Source organism: Nannospalax galili, unplaced genomic scaffold (assembly GCF_000622305.1).
Source record: "Nannospalax galili isolate Female #2095 unplaced genomic scaffold, S.galili_v1.0 scaffold115, whole genome shotgun sequence".
Taxonomy (NCBI): domain Eukaryota; kingdom Metazoa; phylum Chordata; class Mammalia; order Rodentia; family Spalacidae; genus Nannospalax; species Nannospalax galili.
In genome coordinates, this window is record NW_008340588.1 from 7,018,386 (window position 1) to 7,031,339 (window position 12,954).

Genomic DNA, 12,954 nt, shown 5'->3' on the forward strand with positions numbered 1-12,954 from the left:
CTGTTTGATGTTTATAAAGTTCACCTGTCTATTTAAAAAAGTAGGAGTTATGCTTTTGCTATCATATATTCTCTGCCAAATCAGTAAAGTTAGAGGCTAGAGCTTTGAAAAGATTAATAAAGTTTAACAAAATTCAGCCAGATCAAATGGAAGATAAAGAAGACACAAACTGTCAAAGTGATTTCTTAAAAGTGGGCGACATCTTTACAGATCCTATTAAAAGGACATTAAAAAGTAAGAGTAATTTTATGTAAATCAATTTATCAACTTAGATGAAATTCAGACATTGCTTCAGAGACACAAGCTATGAAAGCTACTTTAACAAGAAAGAGAGAACATCACAGAAATGGGTATTTATCTGTTCATGAAATTGTATTTGTATAAAACTTTTCTTCAAAGAAACCTGAGCCCAGATGGTTTCATTGGCATGTTCTACTAAACATTTAGCTAGGAGATGATACCATTTCTAGAAAACTAAAAGGGTGGGAATTCTTCCCAACTTAGGTTATGCATCCAGTATCGCTGTCCTCATCTCCAAACCCGATAAAACTATCCTAAGAAAATCTTAAGCCCATATCCCTGACATAGATATAAAAATGATAAACCAATTTTTAGAAAATTTAATCCATCAATGTATTTAAAAGCAGAGACAGGAGGATCCCTAAGGCTCCCTGGACAGCCACCCTAGACTTATCAATGAGTTTTAGGCCAAGTGAGAGAACCTGTCTCAAAAAAATAAAGTGGATAGTACCTGAAAAATTACATCTAAGGTTGATCTCTGACCTCCACATGCATACATACACACGTACACACACACACACACACACACATACACACACACACACATGCACTCACACATACACAAATCAAATGCATTTCTCTATATAGATAAACAACAGGAAATTTAAATCGGTAAAACATCATTTACACTGCATTAAAATATGAAATATTTATGGTTTTGGCATGTCCATGAAAAACTATAGAAGATAGCTGAAATTAATGAAAATCAAATAAATAGAAGTAATACATTACATCACTGCTTTAAGTCTAAAATGTTCAAATGTCATTTCTACCCTAAATTACCCTAAATTAAACATAATTCCAATCAAAGTCCCAGCAAGCTTTTTGTAGGAATTAACAAGCATTTTAAGATTTATGTAGTAATTTAAATGGTCTAGAATATTCAAAGCAACTTTGTAGAAGACCAAAGTTGGTGGACCTACATATTTGATTTCAACACTAATTACAGATCTCTAAGAGTCAAGGGGCCGGAGAGATGGCTCAGCAGTTAAGAGCACTGGCTGTTCTCAGGTCTCATCCCAGCACCCACACGGCAGCTAACAACTGTCATTAACTCCAGTTCCAGGGGATCTGACAGCCTCTCTGTCCTTCAAGGGCATGGCATGACACAGGTGCACTTACCTATATACAGGCAATACACAATACACATAAAAATAATAAATAAAATACAAATCTATGAGTCAAGGCACCACAGTACTGGTGTAGAGATAGCCATGGAGTGAAATGGAATAGACTAGGGAGTCTAGAAATACATACATGTGTGATCATCTGATTTTCAATAGTTAATTTCTGTTGCTATAACAAAAAGCTTGATATTGTATGTAAAAGGTTTATTTAACCATTTTAGCAGTAGGGATACAAATGGCCTGGTGCCAGTTTTGGTAAGGGCTTCACGACACACTATATCATAATGATAGTGGGAGTGGGGGAGAGCTTTCATGGCAAGACAGGAAGTGAAACGAAGGGCACAAGCCAATCTTGCTCTTATGTAACAATTCATTGTCATGGGAGCTACCTAGGTTCCCACAAGAACAACATTCATTCCTTCAGAAGGCAATACCCTCCATAACTTAATTACCATGCACTAGGCTCCACCTCTTAAAGTCCCTACTACCTCCCTGCTGTTCACACCTTGAGGCCCAACTACCTACCACACAAACCCTCAAGAAAACACTCAGGTGTCACTCAAATCTGAGCAGCCACTAGCCCACTGCAATAAAGGAGAATCTTTTTGGTGTAGGCACTGGAGGGTTGGACAGCCATATGTAAAGGCTTGAGCCTACCTCATACCATTTAAAATAATCTCAAAATTAGGCTGGAGAGATGGCCCAGTGGTTAAGAGCACTGGCTGCTCTTGCAGAGGACCCAGGTTCAATTCCCAGCACCCACATTGCAGCTAACAGCCATCTGTAACTTCAGTTCCAGGGGAATCAGCACCCTCTTCTGACCTCTGTGGGTATTGCATGACATGGGTGCACTACTTACATACACGCAGGCAATATGCTCATACACATAAAATTAAAATAATAAATAAAATATTTAAAAGTAACTCAAAATTAATCATAAATAGAAAAACTTCTGGAAGAAAACTTTACCCACCTTTAATTTGTTAAATTTTCTTTAATATGTTGTAAAATTACAAACCATAAAAAGAAATAAACTAGACTTCACAAAAAGTAAGTTTTGCTCTTCAAAATACAATGCTATAAAAATGAAAAAGCAAAGAACAGAATGGGAGAAATGCTATTTATTTATTTATTTATTTATTATTTACTTATTTATTTATTTAGAGACAGGGTCTCACAATGTTGCCCTGATTGGCCTGCAACTCACTATGTAGACCAGGCTGGCCTCCATCTCACAGAGATCTGCCTCCCAAATGCTGGGATTAAGGGTGAGTGTCACCTCGTCTTGCCTAGCCTCAGCCCGAGCTCGCCCATTCACCCTCCTCCCCCCACCCCCAGACTCTCAGACGCAGCAGGGAGTTTAGTCATGTATGAACTCGTTTATTGTAAGTGTTACAATGCTTATAAAGGCAAAAACCACAGTCATTAGCATAGGCAGGAATCTATCCTCCAATCTTGTGGAAGGTCACGTAGAGCATGCAGGCTCCTTTCAATGCACTACTATGGTGATTACAAGGTGCTCACGCATTTTCCTCCTGGTTAGTCTCCAATTACCTACACTTTTTATTATTTTTTGTCCTGGTCCAATTGCTTAGCACCTCCCCCCACTGAGGCGGTCGGTGCCATTTTGAACGCACCTTCCTTACAACGTCTGGCAGGAGAAGTGATTTTAAACACAAACACATGACTTGTAGCTAGAATATATAACAACTTCCATAAATCAATACCAAAAAGTTAACTTTTTGTGTTGATATTGCTGAAAATTTGATTGTGATGTTAATATTCTTCTATGGGTCTATATTTAAAAATTATGATATGACACAAAGAGAATATGGAAGGAAATCTAATTCTGTTTTCACTTAGCCTGACTGAAGATTGACTTTCCACTAAATTTAATGTTATCAAAATAAAATGGAAACAAAGTTTTCTTCCTTAAATACCAGGTCATCATTTTATCATTGCTCATAAATAAATAATGAAATATCAATAACAGTAATTTTTCAGTTAATATTTATCAGGTACTGAAAGTTCTGGTACATCCTTTATTGAAACAGTGATGTGGAACACTGAAAGATCTGTCATGGTGCTAGGAGCTTGAAATCTCAAAGATATTTAAAGTGTGGCTCAGAAACTTACTTGAAGATAATACTTGGCCATATTCAAACACTTCCCTTTAAAACGTTATCCCATAATGCCACACTGGAATACTTTGAAGATAATTAGATACAGGAAATTAGCTCCAATGTCTTTTTTTATGTGTATGAGTGTATTGCCTGCATGTAGGTAGGTGCACCCGTGTCATGCAATGCCAGCAGAGGTCAGAAGAGGGTGTCAGAGCCCCTAGAACTGGAGTTATAGATGGTTGTTAACTGCCACGTGGGTGCTGGGAATCAAACTTGGATCTTCTGCAAGAGCAGTCAGTGCTCTTAACCACTGAACCATCTCTCCACCCCCAGCTCCAATATCTTAATGTTTGTATCAAATATTTCTAGATTTCTTTCTCTCTCTCTTTCTTCTTTCAGCCAATGCAGAATGTGTCAAGCAGCTATTTTGTAACGCTGTTGTAGGTAATGAAAATATAATCCTGTATTAAAAGGACAAGGTCTCATTCTTATCAAGTTTATATCCAGAGGGTGAGTATAATTTGTAGCTCAAATTTTGCTATTTTTTTCTTTTTAAATATTTTTATTAATTCTTTGAGCTTCATACAATGTGTTTTAATCATATTCAAACCCCTTCCTCATTTCTTCACATCCATCTCCATTTCTTATCCTCCCACTTCCTATCATATATATGTGTATATATTGTATATATATGTATATACTTATATTAAGGCCTATCCAGTCCAATTTTTGTTCCCCAAATACTCTCGGGTGTGGGTCTGTCCCTTGTAGTTTGGTCAACCTATCCAATGTCACATCCTTAAAGAAAAGTGATTCTCCCTCTCCCAGCAGTTATCAATTGCCTATAGTTCCTCAGGTAGGGTGGGGGCTTCATACCCAGCTCTTCCTCCATGCTTGGGTTTTGTCCTGCTTGGGCTTGCACAGGTCTTGTGCACGCTGTCACAATTGCTGCGGGTTCATATATGCAACCACCCTTTTGTGTCCAGAAAACACTGTTTTGTTGTATTTATCTACCACCTCCTGCTCTTATAATCTTTCTGCTTCCTCTTCCAAGATGCTCTCTGAGCTTTTGGGGGAGGGATGTGATATAAATGTCCCATTTCTTTGAGGAACATCCATACTGCTTTCCACAGTGCACAGTTTACACTCCCACCAGCAGTGAGTGTTCCCCTTTCTCCACATCTTTGTCAGTATTTGTCATCATTTGATTTTTTTCATCTTTTTTAAAAAATTCTTTTTATTTTATGTGTATAAGTGTTTTGCCTGCATATATGTAGGTGTACCATATGTGTGCAATGCCCCTGGAGGCCAGAAGCAGGCATCAGATCCCCTGGAATTGGAGTTAGAGATGTTAGCTGCCATGTGGGTGCTGAGAACCAAACCCGTGTCATCTGCAAGAGCAGCCAGTATTCTTAACCACTGAGCCATCTCTCCAGCCCTGCATCTATTATTTTCTTAATGAAATGTTTTGCAAATTCTTGTGCCACTGTTTTCTCTAGCCATTACAGTAATTCTTGCTTGTTGGAAACAAATTATAAGCATAATACAAAAAAAATGAAGAAACCTTTATCATCCTAACCCTTGGCATAATTATCACAGTATACATAATTAGACTTGAAAGATATTTAACAATCTGAATTGGACTGTTCATCTATAAATTATCTTTTTCACTTAGCAATACAGTACAGCATGAATATTTTGCATGTCAATACATCTAGAGGTAGATCTTCCTTTTAATTGGTTACAGAACATGCCGTATGTGTGAATTACAATGTACTTCACCCATTCTTCTCCTAACAGTCACTGAAGTTGTTTGTGATATTTTTCCATTATGAGCAGTGGTTTTAGTGTTTTAAGAATTATTTGCCACACTTAGGGTATTTTCAAATTCACATCATGGTTTGGTTTGGCTGCCTCACCTGGTTGGGGAGATGAAAGCTGTAGCTTAAGCATTATAGATGACCCACGTCTGAAGGCTCTAGAGCTCAGAGAAAAGAGATGCAGAGTAGTGAGCTTGATGCTCTGTGGGCAATTTCTATTCAAGACTTTAATTCAGAGGCTGTGCGTGCTCACAGTGACAGCCCAAGAAACTCAGTGAAAGGCAGTTAAGGGCCCAAAGGCTCAAAACCAAAGGAGTTTGAAAGTTACACCTGTTTTCTTCATTTCCTGTTTTATAGGGTCAAGTGACAGGAACATGGCCTTGAATGACAAATCGAAGTCTGATTACCAGTAGGAAGCCCAGAGAAGCTTTTAGGGAGACAGTGACTGGAAGGCTTTGAAAATGTTGTGCCAGTGAAGAGATTATGGTCACAAATCATAGTAACAGAGCCAAGAGTGGTCAGAGGTAGAGGTAGGATCAGGACTGGAGACTAGGTTGTTGGAAGGATTAAAGGATGTTGGCAGCCAGGAAGTTAGGGGTGCAGAGAGAAAGAGCTCTAGGACAAAGGCAGAGCCTCAGAGTGTTCTTCTGGGAAGGACAAGGAAGAGGAAACCTGGAACCAAAAGATTATAAACACTAGAGGAGGCCAAGGGGGAACAGAAGGAAGACAGTTCCTTTGGAGCCCAGTAAGATATCCAGGTCGAAATGGCCCCAGGCATGAATTGTGAATTGAGTATATAGTAAATATTGAAGCTGTAGAGATAAATGTGAAAAAATGTATAAGGAAAAGAATTTTAAAGAAGTATAGCGTCTAGGAATTTTCCACTTGAAAAGAAAACCCAGTATAGGCAGTCTGATTCATAATGAAAAGTAGCTGTGGTGGCTGGAGCCTCAGAGAAAGGGTCAGCTGGGTTTCCCTTGGACCATTTCAGTGGCTGTAGGATTGAGGTAGCAAGAATAGTACTTTCCGAAGCTGAACATCTCAAGTCCACTGACAGCTTCTTGAATTGAATTCAAACTTGCTTCTCTCTAATTTTTGCTAATTGATTCTATCACATACATATTTAAACTTTTATCTGTTCCGCATAATAAAATGTACAATTCAAGGGACACACAAGGCTTCCTTACTTAGAGGCAACCAAATAGTCTTGTCAGTACCTGTTCTGGGTAAAGAAGAATCAAATGTAGAACCAAGCTGACTTTTTTTCCTCACTATTCTGACTTTGCACATTGGGCTCTTAGGGAATCTGACTGAGACAGCTGAACCAGTGCTGGTGGGAAGAGGAGAAAAGAGAGAAGAAGAGAGGGAAGGCAGAAGTGAGAGGCCTGATTGGACAGAGGTATAAACTGGCCTGAACTGTTATTCCCAAGTCTTCAACTGGCTCCGTGGAGAGTTCTGAAACTGGTTATCTTAGAATATGGTGAGGACCTTAATTTTTAGCCCCAAGATAAGAATGCAGTCTCTTCCCTGGCAGCTCTCTTCAGCTAAAAAGACTTACATTCCTGGATGGGGAATTTGATAGTGTATCCCATTAGTTCTATTGAAGTCTGAGCTGTATAAATGGTTTCATACAGTACGAACTTGTATGTTGCTTTCATTTAATATTATGCATGTGACAATAATCCATGTTGCTCCACTTCACCGTAGTATACCATAATGCATTTAAGATTTATGGTTAAGATTTATGGAGTTTTCAAGTGTTGACTGGTGTGAATAGTGCTATGGGTATTCTTGTACATGTCTTTTGACATATACTTACATGCATTTCTGCTGGGTATATACTAAGAAAAAGCTCATGGAACAAGCATATATTTAACTTTATTAAAAGCTATCAAGCTTTTTCCTAATGTAGTTATAAAAATTTATTCTGCCACCCTAAATGTAAAAGGATTATAAGATAAGGTTGCAAGACAAGGTCTCACTGTGTCGCTGGGCTGACCTGGAATTTACTGTGTAGTCCAAGCTAGTCTGGAACTAACAACAATCCTGTTGCCTCAGCCTCTTAAATGCTAAGATTATAGGTGTAAGCTACCAAGCCTAGTTTGAAAAAGGATTTAAATTTTTCTAAGTTGTTAATGATATTTGATACTAAGTTTTAGCCACTCTGGAAGGTATAGCTTTGGTTCATTTTCCTTTTTATGCGCTTATTGGTCATTTATATACTCTCATTTGACAAAGACCTTGGAGGCCCTTTTTTGCTTGGACTTTCTATCTATTTTGTTCCTGTTGGTTTGTGGAAAGGTCTTTATTTCTTCTGAATACAAGTCTTTTGTCCGAAACATATTGCAAGTATCTCCTCCCACTTTGTGTCTCATGTTTGTATTCTCTTATGTAGAGGGGAAAATCTCCTGAAATTAACCCCAGTGGTTAAGCAATAGTTAAGACTGGATGTTGGATTTTCCTTTTTTGCTTCTTCATATTTTCCAGCTCTTAAAGGAGCAGGTAATGAACGCTTTAAAATAAAATAAAAGATGTAAGTTGTTTAAGGAAGATTTTGAAACAAAACAAAACAGAATGATGCAGTTAAAAAAAAAAAAAATCCATCTAAAGAAGTTAAGCCCAGACAAGAACTATGCCACACTTTGCGGCTAATGCTGCACCTGTTAGCACGAATCTTCTGGCGCCCCCTGGTGGAAAGTGTGAGGTTTGGAGCAAATGTGAACATGCTGAAATACCCCTCTCCCTGTTTTAGGTAGACTTTTATCATCTTATTTTTCAAATAGTTAAAAAGAACTTTCTGTCAAGGTAAAACTAAGCTTCCATGAGGGTTGGTCTTAGGCCTGACTAGCAAGTATAAAATTTAGATAGACCAACAGACAGTAAGTTCAGAAGTGGAAAATGGACTGTCCAGCACTAGATACGTAATTTGTGGGACCAGTGCATAAAGTGAAAATGTGGGCCCCCTTGCTCTCAAAGCAGAGGGAAAGTGCCATTAAGGGTACCAAAATAAACAAGGTTTTCCTTTCTTTCTCAGTGTTGTTTGCTTGCTATTTAACCTAATTCTGGGTAAGGAAGAATAGAAATAATTATTAGTAGTATAAGTATTGCCACTCGTTTTTATGTTAACACCAGTTTTACCATCAGAATTCTTCAGCTTGTTTCTGTTATGTACTTCATTGTTGCCAGAACACCGGAAAACTCTGTAGGACACTAACTCAATGGTTTTTATTTCATTTTGATACTCACACGTTCTGCTCCTGTTCGCCACACTGGGCTTACCAGCAAGCAAGCACTGAGAAGAAAAGAAAACAAGTGACTCTGTCTTCTGCTCTGTTAAGAAAGGGTACACATACTGCATAGCCCTCCTGTTTTGGGTGGTTACAGTAAAGAGAGAATCAAAGTATAGTTTCAAAACTCAAACAAATTATTTTTTTCAGTTCTCAAAGGGTAGGAAAACAATCAGTACAAATCACTTGATAGGCGAGGTATAGGAGTCACACAGTGACTTCTAATTTGTTTAGTACCTGAAGTCTCCATACCCCAATAGGATTCAATCAGGCCTCTGAATTTAAGGCCTAATTGAGGTTTGTGGTGGCCTTGCTATGAAAGATTCTTGGGACACACGGCTTGTTCCCTGACACATACAAGGTTGCTAAATGCCAGTGATGACGTGTTAGCTGGCTTCCAGGGTGTCTTAAGAGCCACTGAGCAGCCTGTCACAGCTCAAGCTTTCAAGTCTGTCTGGGAAAATCTTGGGTTTGGATGTGTTTTGGAGTCCAGTTGTTGAGGCCAATAAGTCACATCTGTGGTTTGACAAGGAGCAATGTCATGCTTTAATGAGGAGGAAGCTTATACCATTTCCATCACAGCAAAGTGTGTCGCCATAGTGTGTGAAGTCATCTCAAAGGTACTTAACACCTCTATCCATGCACATGACCACTGTCCCTTCAATTTAAAGTCATGTTTGAAGGTTAACTTTTGAGAATGTCAACATCACAACTGCAGAACATTAAATCAGTGTTATGCATTGTTTACAAAAAGACTCATTTATTTATTTATTTAAAAAGATAGATGATGTGTGGATGAATAGATGTCAGTGACTAAATCTTGCCTGCCTGTTTTCAAACTTCTGTTTGCTGCATACCAGTCTTTGAGTTCACCTAAGAAAACATCTGCAGTGACTTGACTTCCTTTATGAACATATTTTTCACCCTACAAAGTCTGGACCCAAAATTACAAATGGGAAAGGTTATGCTTACTTTTCTACCTTTTTTTGGGAAAACATTGAGAACCTAAAGCAAACAAATACAAACAAAGCTGGGGATTAGAAAAAAAATGTAGGAAACTTTTGTTAGGGAAAATAGCAACTATATGTGTCTGGAGTTTGTCTTTTCTGACATAGGTGGTGCTTTGGGCGTGTGTGGCAGTATTTTTAAGGATAGTTATGGTAGCATGCTCTGGGCTGTGGATAGAAGACACAGCACTCAGACCAGCTGCAGTGGCTGGCACCAAGCATCCACTCTCCTTAAGTGGAATGGCTCAGCAAGCTCTCTTAAGCAGAGGGTGGCACTGGTTTGTGTGTATTCTGGGCAGGCGCAAGTAGCAGAAGTGTAGCTAGATAAGAGAAGACAGGAGGTCTCCCCAAGCATTAGGAAGCTCCATTTCTTTACTGTTTTGATGAATGTATATGTTTACAGCATTTTTAATTCTTTGGAGAACAAAGTGATTTGATAAACACTGCAAATGAGGGGGTGGGAGTGGCTGGGGATTCACTTCTGGACGTGAGCACCATGAGGCCTCAGTGGTAAGACCATAGATGTGTGACCTGGGGGCTGAGGCCAAAGCTGGGGCAGCGCAGGTGCACTGTGATAGGTGACTCGTCACCTTCCTGTACTGTTTCCAGTCTTCTAGGGTGGTGAGATTCCAGGGCTTTGGCTTGGTACTTGGGTGCTCAGAGAACAGACTACCTTTTTCAGCTTTCCTTATATAAGCTAGCTGGTATAGTCAGGTGACTAGGTTGCAACCAAGTGGATGAAAAAACATTCACCTTCCCTTCTTGGTTTTTCCTTTTTTCTGACTCTAGGGAATGCAGATCCAGTTACTGTTATCTGTGGGGAAAAGGGTCTATAGTGTAAGGAAGGGCGATGAAGGAAGCTGAGTCCCTGAAGACTTCAGGGCGGAGCAAACTTTCTACTCTGGTCCATGTACCACTCCACCTCCTTTTGTAAGAAATTGCTTCCATCTTAGTGAGTAATTGTTTGGCATTTCTGCCACTTGCACTTAAACCTAATGCAAACCGAAAGAGAGTGCCAGACTTCTGGCTGACTTCCTCTGGACAGGAGGGCTGTCACAAGGTCTTTACCCATAGGTGCAGTGGTGTTTTTCTACTGTCATCACTTTTAGCACTTTAGAACCCTGTATAGCCCATTATAATGCTATAGCACTTTATAGAATACTCTCCCCTTAGCACTTACAACTCTCACATAGGGAAGAGGACTGTAACAAAGGAGTCTGAAGGCAGGGCAAGAGACTGACAACATACAAAATGTATTAGAAAGCTGGACATGGGATTGGGGAGATGGCTCAATGTAATGTGCTTGTTTTACAAGGAAGAGGACCTGAGTTCAGCTCCCCAGAACCCATGTAAAAAGCCTGGCAGAGCTGCCCACATCTGCCATCCCAGCACTAGAGACGGGGGCATACAGAGAGAAGAACAGAGAGAAAGATCTTAGAGGTTCACTAGCCAGCTAAGTCTAGCTGAGTCAGTGAGCTCCAGGTTCAACGAGAGACTGTTTCAAAAAATAAGTTGAAGCAATGATTGAGAAAAACACCCAATGCTGACTTCCATGTTTAACTGCATGGGCCAGTGCACCTGTGTACACAACATACCCCCATCATACACACATAGAAGCTGGATGTGTTTTCTCTCATATGTGTAATCTAGCTTTATATACACACATACATACACACACACACACACACACACACACGCACATACACACACACAGACACGACATAAAAGAAGGACTATGGGGAAAAAGAAAGGCCTAAATATAAGGGGAAATGGGACAAAAGAGTATAATGGGGGACAAGAAAGACAAAATGTTGCCTGTTTTACATGTGGAATCTAAATTTAACTACGTATATAATAGTTTAATTTGTGATGATGAATATATATATTCATGAATATAAATATAAGTATATATATATCCATGCATGGGCTACCAAAGTAGTTTATTAAGTTCTTTTCCAGAGGCAATAATTACTGTATATCAAGGTGGTTAGTCTTGTCTCATTTTGTAACCAACCACATAGACAATATATAGCTATGCATTTGAAGTAGAGAGTTCAAGAAAAGCCTTTGTCTTTAACATTTCTCAGTCTTTGGATTTAGTTCTTCAGTATTTACCACTAAGTTGAACCTGTCCTATGCTCGAGGACTCAGTCATCTAAGAGAGATATGTGTTAGATGGATAAGTACATAGAATTACGGGTATCACACACACATATGAGGTGCATATAACATGAAAGCAGAAAGGGTATTATTGAAGGGAAGAACACCAGTGAAAGGAAGGGAGGAGAGATGGAGAGACAGGCAAGGATGAGGGGCAGATATGAGCAAAGCAGAATGATACGGATAGACAGTAATGTCATTATGAAACCTATTATTTTGTATGCTTACTTTAAAAAAAAGCTGAGTGTCATAGTATAAACCTGTAATCTCAATTGGAGCAGAAGAATCATCTGTCTGAGGCCAGTCTGGGCTGTCGTGAGACCTTGTCTCAGAAAAAAAATACATATATAAAAGAAAAAAGCCCCAACAAACAGTACCTTAAGTGCCAATGATTTCCAGCTCTTGCAGAAGTAAGAGCTCCTCTTTAATGGTTAATATGAATTATAGGTGATGGTGAGTGGAAGTGGATGGCTGGTAGAGAATAAGTGAAAAGAATCCATAGAAGATGTATTAAAAAGTGAATCTTGATGGGGCTGGAAAGATGGCTCAGCGGTTAAGAGCACTGACTGTTCTTGCAGAGGACCCAGGTTCATTTCCTAGCACCCACATGATGGCTAACAACTGTCTGTGACTCCAGTTCCAGGGGGTCTGACACTTTCTTCTGACCTTTGTAGACATTGCACGACATGGGTGAACTTACACACATGCAGGCAATACACTCATACACATAAAATAGAAATAATAAACAAAATATTTTTTAAATTGAATCTTGAAAAATTAACTAATTAACTTTGTTAAATGCAAATAAAATATCTGATCAGGTAAAAAAGACAGTGTTATACCATGGCAACTGGGTTTATGCAATTCTGTCCATTATTTTAACTAATATAATGCAGGTAAATATCTAACATAACTTTTGGAATAAACTCCTTGACCTGCTAGCTGCTAAAGCTGAGTGTTGTGGCTGGGTATGGCACACGCCTTTAATCCCAGCACTAGGGATCAGAGATCCCTAGATCTCTGTGAGATCAAGACTAGCCTGGTCTACACATCAAGTTCCAAGCCAGCTGGCACTAGAGGGAGACCCTCTTTCAAAACAAACAAACAAACAAAATACCTGAGTGTTGTGG